The sequence below is a fragment of the Adiantum capillus-veneris genome, chromosome 15 (assembly GCF_014529385.1).
Source record: "Adiantum capillus-veneris isolate H3 chromosome 15, ASM1452938v2, whole genome shotgun sequence".
Taxonomy (NCBI): Eukaryota; Viridiplantae; Streptophyta; class Polypodiopsida; order Polypodiales; family Pteridaceae; genus Adiantum; species Adiantum capillus-veneris.
The window spans coordinates 41936920-41947856 of record NC_140945.1 but is presented as its reverse complement, the minus strand read 5'-3'; the positions used below and the strand labels follow the sequence as shown (position 1 = coordinate 41947856).

General features: G+C 46.8%; 1 non-coding gene and 1 pseudogene across 1 annotated transcript; both read left to right on the top strand.

Annotated features, from left to right (window-relative positions):
• Positions 1 to 554: 554 nt before the first annotated feature.
• LOC147440576 (5.8S ribosomal RNA) lies at positions 555 to 707 on the top strand. Its single transcript, XR_015184391.1, has one exon. It is a non-coding gene; the product is annotated as a 5.8S ribosomal RNA (ribosomal RNA).
• Positions 708 to 9180: 8473 nt separating this feature from the next.
• LOC147440575 (25S ribosomal RNA) lies at positions 9181 to 10175 on the top strand (annotated as a pseudogene; the record flags this gene model as incomplete).
• Between the last annotated feature and the right edge of the window lie 762 nt (positions 10176 to 10937).

Sequence of the window (10937 nt, the reverse complement as noted above, 5' to 3'; positions counted from 1 at the left end):
CATGAGACTTTTCACGGATGGGTGTGAGCACGATTCACCCACCCCTACAAAGTTTCACAATCATCCAATATGGTATGGGCAGTCATATAACCCATTTTACAATATAACCCATTTTAGCGCATAGTACGGATCCGGACCGACCAAACCATATTAGATGACCATGAGACTATGCACAAATGGGTGTGAGCACCATTCACCCACTCCTAAAAGGTCACATAGCCATCCGATATGGTTTGGGCGGTCAAGGGCGCGCCCCCGTCTCGCCCTTGTGCCAGAGCCGGGACACAGTGGGCGAGGCGACGGGGCCAGGGCTGGGGCCGTCCATCGGCCGCGTGGCGGGGCACCGAGCAGGGATGATTTCCCTTCGCCCCGCCACGCGGGTGGTCCCCCTCCTCCATGACGCAAGGCATGGGGCCACTCGATCAACCTTTCTGTCCCTCCCCCTCCCCGCACCGCGGGGGTGGAAGGGGGGGCCGAGGGGCGACACACAGAGTTGAACAAAATCTTGGACTGAGGTGGCTCCCTCCGGGGGCCACGAATCACGTAAAGCAAACGACTCTCAGCAACAGATATCTTGGCTCTTGCAACGATGAAGAACGCAGCAAAATGTGATACGTAGTGTGAATTGCAGAATTTCGCGAATCATCGAGTCTTTGAACGCAACTTGCATCCTCGGCTCGTCCAAGGGCATGAATGCCTGAGCGTCCACATGAAACCCACGCCAACACCTCCCCCCCATCCCGCTCCTGAGATGGCGGGGGTGCGGCGAAAATGGCCAACTCAGCGTGCCTCCCCCGACGTGTCGTCCCCCCTCGCAGGGGCGACGGCCGAGGGGCGAGCGCATCGGTGTGGTCGGCTGAAATGCATCAATGACACCGTGCGACGACCCCCCCCGCAAAGGTGGTTACGCTCTCCGAGTACAAGGTACGCCCTCTGTGGGGATTGGCTTCTGCGGTCAGGGAGTGGTCAGTGCTGCTTTGTCAAGAAAGGGCTCTGTGGCCGAGGAGCGGGGGGGGGAGGGGATGAGCGCCTGTCCCCCCTCCCGTCAAGGCCCGAAAACGAACGCACGGACCTCAGATCAGGCAAGGCTACCCACTGAGTTTAAGCATATCACTAAGCGAACGAAAAGAAACTAATCAGGATTCCCCTAGTAGCTGCGAGCGAACCGAAAAGAGCCCAACTTGAGAATCGTGCGGCCCTGCCGTGCGAATTGTAGTCTGGAGAGGCATCCTGTACGATGGACCGGGCCCAAGTCCCCTGGAAAGGGGCGTCAGAGAGGGTGAGAGCCCCGTCGAGCTCGGACCCTATCGCTCCACAAGGCGCCGTCGACGAGTCGGGCTGTTTGGAAATACAGCCCTAAGTGGCTGGTAGATTCCATCCAAGGCTAAATACGGGTAAGAGACAGATAGCAAACAAGTACTGGGAGGGAAAGATGAAAAGGACTTTGAAAAGAGAGTTAAAAAGTGCTTGAAATTGTTGGGAGGGAAGCGAATGGAGGCCGTGGGTGCATCCTAGATGGATGCGGAACAACGAGAGCTGGTCCGCCGCTCGACGTGGGGCCCTGGTCAGTGTGGGATGGTGCGGCGGGACAAGAGCGGGCTTTCATCGGCCCGCTGATGTCGTCGCGCTCGCCGAGGCACAAAGCGTGCGCCACTCGTGGCGGGCTTTACGCACCTACACACTCGAGACGCTGGCGCTCTGGGCTTTCCATCCGACCCGTCTCGAAATACGGACCAAGGAGTCTAACATGTACACAAGCCGGTGGGTGGCAAACCCACGGAGGTGCAAGTAACCTGATAGGTGGGATCCCCCTCGGGGGTGCACCATCGACCGACCGTGATCTTCTGTGAAAGGTTTGAGTGGGAGCGTTGTCGTGCAGCTCCGCTCCCATGCTAAGAAATATGCCAAGAAGATGCAAATCAAGCTTATTGAAAGCCTACTTGATTAATGGTCAGTGGTGAGGGCTTGTTAACAGGTCAAGTTTAATGATTAATGTATGCCAGATGCGGCTTAAAAGGGCCAATTGATGCCTTAATGATGATAAAAAAGACTATGCTTGAAGTGAGCATATATGGGAGTTTATGATCTAGAACTGTAGTGCTTGATGTGGTCTACCGGCCTGTCTTTACGGCTCGTCGATTGGAGCTACGGGTAAGAAGTTATGACAGTTTTAAGTTGAGTCAGTAGCAGATAGATTCACCAGGGGCCGGTTCCGTGCCAGAACAGTCGACTCGATCGGAGTGCCCTCTTGGAGATTTTGGCTCTCGCTCGGATTTTGGAGTGCAGCAAAGTAAGTGATCGAGGAGAATCTTGTCCAAAATATGATCTCCTGCAGTGCATTGATAGCAGCTACATGTACGTCAAATGTGGTGTACGTCTCATTAAGTACAAAAACTGGTTGAAGATCTTCATGTGATCTCATGGAAAGCATTGATTGCGGTATTGACCCCAAAGGGAGAGAATCCCGGATGCGACTATTGGCAAGGACTGCTCGAAAGAGATGTCGTGCTTGGCAGTGCTTTGAACGACATGTATGCTAAATGTGATGCCCTTACTATGGCCGCCCAAAGAGGCCAATTCAAACGGTCCAAAGCTAAATTTATAAGGCCGCCCGCCCAATGGGTAACTTAAGGGCTTAAAGGGTGTGAAAAACAAAAGAAATGGTAGAAAGCGTCGTGCAGGCAACGGGCGAGCGCAGAAAGAAGAAGAGGAGGATGTAGCGCGCGTTGCGGTGCTCTGACGAGAGCGAGCCAGAGACGAAAAAGACTGAGGATGGCACGGCGCGCTGATTCGGTGCTAACTGCGACGCGTTTGAGGCCACTCAAACCTGCCGTATTGCCACATCATCAAGAGCGTTTTCCCATGCCACGTCAATCACGGCACCGTGACTACGTGGTGGGGAAAAAAAAATAGGAGGGCATCAACGAGTGCAAAGGGGGAAAAAGCGAAGCAAAGGAGGGTAATCAATGAAAGGAAGTTTGAGGACTACAAGGAGGAAGAGCAGAACAACGTGGGTGAAGAAGAAAAAGGCGGGGAGGGGTCGGAGCAAAGGGAAAATCACCCTCTCTCTCGCTCTCGCTCTCGGCAAGCAAGGAGTGGTGAATCCGGAAGGAGGAGCTAGAAAGCAACTCAAAGAGAACGGTGTTCACTCTCTCTCTCTCTCTCTCTCTCTCTCTCTCTATGTCGACCTCAAGGAGGATAATTGAAAGCACTCGAAGGGTTTACGAGACAAGCAAGAAAGCAAGAAGTGGAGACTGAGGAGAGGAAGAAGGTTTTTGGGCTCTCTTTCTCTCGATCTCGGCTCATCGTCGGCTACTACAAAGCGTAGAGAGGCAAGGCAAAGGCTATACTCTCTCTCTCTCTCTCTCTCTCTCTCTCTCTCTCTCTCTCTCTCTCTCTCTCTCTCTCTCTACCTCGGCAAGCAAGAAGCATCGAAGGTCAATTAACAAAAAGTTGAACAAGGGTAATAGGGTAACGTTAGCGAAGGCAAGGAAGTGGAACAAAGGATGCTCGAAAAGAGGTCATCAAAGGTATACAGATCCTGGTGGCAATCAAGGTAGGTCAATTAGAGGAGACGAAAAAATTTGTGAGCGGCAATTAAGCTAGTGCAAAGCATAAGGAGCCAGAAGCTGCAGAATATTTGATAATAACTGAAGCTTGATGATCAAGGCAGTGAACTGAATTGAAGACTGCAGAATCCATGGGCAATCGAAGCAGATGAAGCGACATGAGGGAGTTACCATCATCGTCATCGACTAGATATTGATTAAATAATTGTTAAGCCCCAGTGTCATTAACGGCCCGGTTAATACTGTAAAGCGGGAGCTTAAACTCCTAATTAGCAGATGATCCAAGTGACGGTACTACCATATTAGTGAATGTGGGAATTTCCCAATTCCCACTTTCAAAATGAGCGTAAGATTTGACCACATGGCCAAATCTTAGCTAGATTTTTAAAAAGCATGGCTCTAAAGATATTTTCAAGCACTACCTTGTGGGAGGATTTGTCCTTGAAAATTTCTTTGAGATTTGTCCATATGGACAAATCTTTAAGACATTGATGATTCCCAAATTGTCTCCAAATTCTCAAACTCTCTGATATGGTGTTCGGTGCTGTTAACAACCCGCCTTGGCTAAAGATTAAGTTGTACGCAAACGTATTAATCAATTAATTGATGATTGCGGTGATTGCCAAAGTCAGTTGCATCAGTGTCTCTTGTTCTCTCTCTTTCACACCTCCCACAGCCAGAGGCCCGGCGCCTGCCGGGCTCACGTAGCGAACACATATCCCCCGACATCTTTGGTAAACCTGATGCAAAACGAGGTGGGGTGGGAGGTAAAGATGGAGAATTTAGAGCAGATGATGAAGATGATTGCAGAGTTAAGTGCGAACGGTTTTGATGATAAGTCAATAGTTTCAGATTTTGCAAAAATTCTTCAATTGGTTCAAGGATCTCTCCTTGAAATCGAGACCGTAAAGAAGAAAAATCAAATCGATGAAGCTTTGGATGCAGCTTTAGATGCAATATACGATGAGAGACGACTCTTTGATGGATACGATCCAGAGGGCTACCTAGAGTGCTATGAGCTGGAGACCAAGGTAAGGGGGATACCAGAAGAATTGATGATCAAATCTTTTGAGCGGTTAGTGAGTTCAGATGTGAAGGAGCAGATTCAAGAAGTTATCAAAGCTTGTAATGATGACTGGGAGTATTTCAAAGAAGCTATTGTGCAAGTACGTTATGAGCAATATGAAGGCTATCAAGAACATAGTTCAAGTCTACCAGACTACGTAGATATTCGAGGACAAGTAAGATCAAAGTTAGAAGCTGTGATTGATGAGTGTATTGTGCAGGATGCTACTTTTTTACAGGCTAATGATGAAGACATAGTTGAAGCTGTGTATGCAAAGTTGGGTTTTGCAGATGTTGTGCATGAAGTAGAAGTCTTTGAGGGTGAGGCTTTACAGCTTCAGGATACGCAGGGTGAATTTTTCAAAGAATCTACACATGCAGTTCGGAATACACAGAATGAGTTTTGCAAAGAACCTATGCATTAAGTATATGAAGAAAAGAAATCAAGGGATCAAAACAGTGAAGTTTTGCAAGTAAATGAGTGCAGCCATATTCAAGTAGACATGCAGGAAGATTCGGTTACAGCTGATACTTTTGCTATTGAACTAGAATTAGAACAAAATTTTTCTGGTGCAGATTCTACCATAGAGGTGATTGAAGATACTGATACAGGTTTTGCCAAAGAGTTGATTAATGATACAAATGTCATAGGTCCAAGCAGGGCTGCTATTGAGAGCAGCAGGATCATGGTTTTTGGTATACCGGATTTATCGAATTTGGATGTACCAGATTTTGAGGACTTGGCTAAGCAAGACTATGTGCTTGATTCAGAGGGGGTGCAGACTCCTTCATTGACAAGTTTTTGTGAAGCACAGCTACAAAAGTGGAAAATTGGTCTTGAATGTGATGATAATGAATTAGAGGGGGTGCAGACTCCTTCTTTGAAAAGTTTTTGTGACCTAGAGCTAACGATCTGGCAGACTAATCCTGAATTTGATGATGGTGATCTAGAGAAGGAGCAAACTTCTTCTCTATCGAGAATTTGTGACACAGGGCTTACACTATGGTAGAATGATCATGAACTTGATGATGCTGATTCAGAGGGGGTGCACAGTGAAGTGCAATCTCTTGTTGATGACTATGATTGGTTTCATTGTGTCGATGATACAGACATGACAGTAGATGAAATTTTCAATGTGCATGCTGAACTTTGTGCTACAGAAGTGCAAAGATATCTGGCTGAGGGTGAAAGACTTGAAGAGCAGTTTACTGCAGATGCGTTTAGTATGCATGTCATATGTGAAAATCCTCGTTTATTGCAGCAACCTGAGATGTGCAGGATTGAGGAACCTTCTCAAGTGGTGGACCTAGACCTTATGTTCTTATTGGATGAAGCTTTGGAAGGGTTGTCAAACACAGATGCTAAGGATACCAATCAATTCAGAATCATGCATGAGCCAGTTTGTTTAGATTTAGAAGATGATGAACTTATGCAGCTGTTGGATGATGCTTTACTTGATTTTGAGCCTCTACAAGATAGAGAATTGTTTTCAGATGCATCTTTTGAGCCTAATTAAGAGGATTTTACCAGAGACTTGGTGTATTTAGATATGCATGATTGGGATTCCAACACTAGTGAGAGTGAAGGTGCACTGCCAATGCTTGTATCTGTGATTGATGATCAACAATTGGATGAGCCAGTTGCACAGGGGATATGGCAGTATCTAATGCTACCTGATGCTATATGGAATCTGATGTTACCCTATGATGTAGGGGATTTTGAGCTAGCTTTTGACCCAGGAGGTGACAAATATATGCATGGTCCTGGCCAATTGATTTATATGCCATATGATCCAGGCAGTTTGTATGAAGATTTGTGGGTTAATTTATGTTTATGCTCTATTGATTGGAAATTATTTTATTTTCCCTATGATCCTGGAGGATGGTGCAATTTTTTTTAAAAAAAGGAATGCTCACAATGGGACAAATGATTGGGTTCCCGTTTGATCCCAGGGGCTACTAAAGTGCCAGTTTGCAGATTTGAAGAGTACCAGCTATCTGATGTAGCAGGTTGCATGGTACAAGGTTTTGTTTTTTAGATTATGCTAAGTCAGAATAGTTTTGGTTATGCGTTCAAGAAGATTACATGGTTGGCTTCCAACTGACTTCTTTGGACAATTGATGAAGTATCTTCACATCTTTTGAGTTGGTTCTGCTAACAGAACTTGAGGTAAAGGACTTGACGACCATTCCGTGTGTAGATAGAGTAAGGCATACTTGAGCTTGATAGGGTTCCTTAAGGTGAGCTTAATGGTCAAGCCGTGTACATCATTAACTGGAGCACTTGAGTCTGGCGGGGTTCACTAAACATGTTATTCATAATTGAATGCTTTGAAGATACGAAAGATGTGGTTCATAGATTTTTGATGGACAGCTACCTAATGATTAAGCTAGATAATTGATGATAGGGTATAAGCCTTCTTTCAATTTTTTTTTTTCATATGTTTACCAGTTACGTGAGTCTGATGATGGCAAGAGCTTAAGGTACCCGTAGCAGATGCAGATTGAAGTGTTGTTGGCACAGCCGGAGGCTATGCAGGTTCAGAGGGGGTGGATGTCGTGCAGCTCCGCTCCCATGCTAAGAAATATGCCAAGAAGATGCAGAACAAGCTTATTGAAAGCCTACTTGATTAATGGTCAGTGATGAGGGCTTGTTAACATGTCAAGTTTAATGATTAATGTATGCTAGATGCGGCTTAAAAGGGCCAACTGATGCCTTAATGATGCTAAAAACGACTATGCTTGAAGTGAGCACAAATGGGAGTTTATGATCTAGAACTGTAGTGCTTGATGTGGTCTACCTTTATGGCTCATCGATTGGAGCTACGGGTAAGAAGTTATGACAGTTTTAAGTTGAGTCAGTAGCAGATCCATACCGGATTGGGCAAGTGCAGCTGAGGGGACAAAAACAAAATGAATGCGTTGGGATGAAGTGCTCACTTTGTGGAGCGTGTCGGTCTTTTCAGATCAATGATCAGAGTTACGGTTGCCAAGTTATGGGCCATTAAAGATTCACCAGGGGCCGGTTCCGTGCCAGACCAGTCGACTCGATCGAAGTGCCATCTGGGAGATTTTGGCTCTCGCTCGGATTTTGGAGTGTAGCAAAGTAAGTGCTCGAGGAGAATCTTGTCCAAAATATTATCTCTTGCAGTGCATTGATAGCAGCTACATGTACGTCAAATGTGGTGTACGTCTCATTAAGTACAAAAACTGCTTGAAGAGCTTCATGTGATCTCATGGAAAGCATTGATTGCGGGATTGACCCCAAAGCGAGAGAATCCCTGATGCGACTATTGGCAAGGACTGCTCAAAAGAGATGTCGTGCTTGGCAGTGCTTTGAACGACATGTATGCTAAATGTGATGCCCTTACTATGGCCGCCCAAAGAGGCCAAATTCAAACGGTCCAAAGCTAAATTAATAAGGCCGCCCACCCAATGGGTAACTTAAGGGCTTAAAGGGTGTGAAAAACAAAAGAAATGGCAGAAAGCGCCGTGCAGGCAACGGGCAAGCGCAGAAAGAAGAAGAGGAGGATGTAGTGCGCGCTGCGGTGCTCTGACAAGAGCGAGCAAGAGACGAAAAAGACTGAGGACGGCATGGTGCCCTAATTCAGTGCTAACCGCGATGCGTTTGAGGCCACTCAAACACGCCGTAGTGCCACGTTATCAAGAGCGTTTTCCCGCGCCATGTCAGTCACGGCGCCGTGACTGCATGGTGGGGAAAAAAAAATAGGAGGGCATCAACGAGTGCAAAGGGGGAAAAAGCAAAGCAAAGGAGGGTAATCAATGAAAGGAAGTTTGAGGACTACAAGGAGGAAGAGCAGGAGAATGTGGGCGAAGAAGAAAAAGGCGGGGAGGGGTCGGAGCAAAGGGAAAAGCTCCCTCTCTCTCACTCTCGTTCTCGGCAAGCAAGGAGTGGTGAATCCGAAAGAAGAAGCTAGAAAGCAACTTAAAGAGAACGGTGTTCACTCTCTCTCTCTCTCTCTCTCTCTCTCTCTCTCTCTATGTCGACCTCAAGGAGGATAATTGAAAGCACTCGAAGGGTTTACGAGACGAGCAAGAAATCAAGAAGTGGAGACTGAGGAGAGGAAGAAGGTTTTTGGGCTCTCTTTCTCTTGCTCTCGGCTCATCGTCGACTACTACAAAGCATTGAGAGGCAAGGCAAAGGCTATACTCTCTCTCTCTCTCTCTCTCTCTCTCTCTCTCTCTCTCTCTCTCTCTCTCTCTCTCTCTCTCTCGGCAAGCAAGAAGCATCGAAGGGCAATTAACAAAAAGTTGAACGAGGGTAATAGGGTAATGTTTGCGAAGACAAGGAAGTGGAACAAAGGATGCTTGAAAAGAGGTCATCAAAGGTATACAGAGCCTGACGGAAATCAAGGTAAGTCAATTAGAGGAGACAGAAAAATTTGTGAGCGGCAATTAAGCTAGTGCAAAGCATAAGGAGCCAGAAGCTGTGGAATATTTGATAATAATTGAAGCTTGATGATCGAGGCAGAAAACTGAATTGAAGACTGCACAATCCACGGGCAATCGAAGCAGGTGAAGTGACATGAGGGAGTTACCATCATTGTCATCGACTAGAGATTGATGAAATAATTGTAAAGCCCCGGTGTCGCTAACGTCTCGGTTAATACAGTAGCTCTTCCCAATTTTATCAGGTAAAGTGAATGATTAGAGGCATAGAGGGTGAAACACCCTCGACCTATTCTCAAACTTTAAATAGGTAAGCAGCTGGGGCCGCTCTGTTTTACCCAGATGCAGAATGCAAGCTCTAAGTGGGCTATTTTTGATAAGCAAAATTGGCGATGCAAGATGAACCGAAAGCTGGGTTACGGTGCCAAACTGCATGCTAACCTAGATCCCACAAAGGGTGTTGATTGATTACGACACAAGGACGGTGGTCATGGAAGTCGAAATCCGCTAAGGAGTGTGTAACAATTCACCTGCTGAATCAACTAGCCCCGAAAATGGATGGCTCTGAAGCACGCGACCTATACCCGGCCATCAGGGCAAGTGCGAGGCCCTGATGAGTAGGAGGGCGTGGGGGTTGTGGCGCAGCTCCGGGCATGAGTCCGAGTGAAATGGCCCCCAGTGCAGATCTTGGTGGTAGTAGCAAATATTCAAATGAGAACTTTGAAGACCGAAGTGGAGAAAGGTTCCATGTGAACAGCAATTGGACATGGGTTAGTCGATCCTAAGAGATGGGGCAGTCATGTGTCAAGGGTGCAATGCGCGTCATTCATCGAAAGAGAATCGGGTCAATATTCTCGAACTGGGAAGTGGCGGTGGACGGCAACGTGACCGAATCCGGAGACGCCGGACGGCGGGGGCCTCGGAAAGAGTTCTCTTTTCTTTTTAAGAACCCACCCACTCTGAAATCGGATCACCAGGAGATAGAGTCCAATAGTGGCTGGTAAAGCACCACACGTCTCATGGTGTCCGGTGCGCCCCCGGCGGCCCATGAAAATTTGGAGGAGCGAATGCCGATCACGCTCGGTCGTACTCATAACCGCATCAGGTCTCCAAGGTGAATAGCCTCTGGTTGATAGAACAATGTAGGTAAGGGAATTTGGCAAAACGGATCCGTAACTTTGGGAAAAGGATTGGCTCTGAGGGCTGGGACTAGGGGTCTACAGTCTGACACTGGAGGCTATTGGGGGTCTCACCCCCATCCGTGCAAAGTCTTGTGGCCATCCGATATGTTTTGGGTGGTCCCTAACCATTGGTCCCTAACCATACTATGTGCTAAAGTGGACGTATGTCTCATACAACCCATTTTAGCACATATTATGGGTCCTAATCGCCCATACCATATCGGATGGCTATGAAAGTTTGCAGGGATAGAAAAATAGTTCTCATCCCCACCCGTACAAATTCATGTGGGCATCCAATATGGTTTTGGTGGTCTCAAACCATACTATATGTAGGGTTTAGGGTTTCGGGTTTATGGTTTATGGTTTAGGGTTTAGGGTTTAGGGTTTGGGGTTTAGGGTTTGGGGTTTAGGGTTTAGGGTTTAGGATTTAGGGTTTCTGGTATATGGCTAAAGTTTAGGGATAAGGATTTAAGTTCAGGGTTCAAGGTTGAAGGTATTGGCTTTATGGTTTAGGGATTTAGGTTTAGGGTTTAGGGTTTAGGGTTTAGGGTTTAGGGTTTAGGATTTAGCGTTTAGGGTTTAGGGTTTATGGTATATGGCTAAAGTTTAGGGATAAGGATTTAAGTTCAGAGTTCAAGTTTAAAGGTATCTGGTTTATGGTTTAGGGATTACGGTTCCGGGTTCAGGGTTCAGGGTTTTCAATGCATAGTAT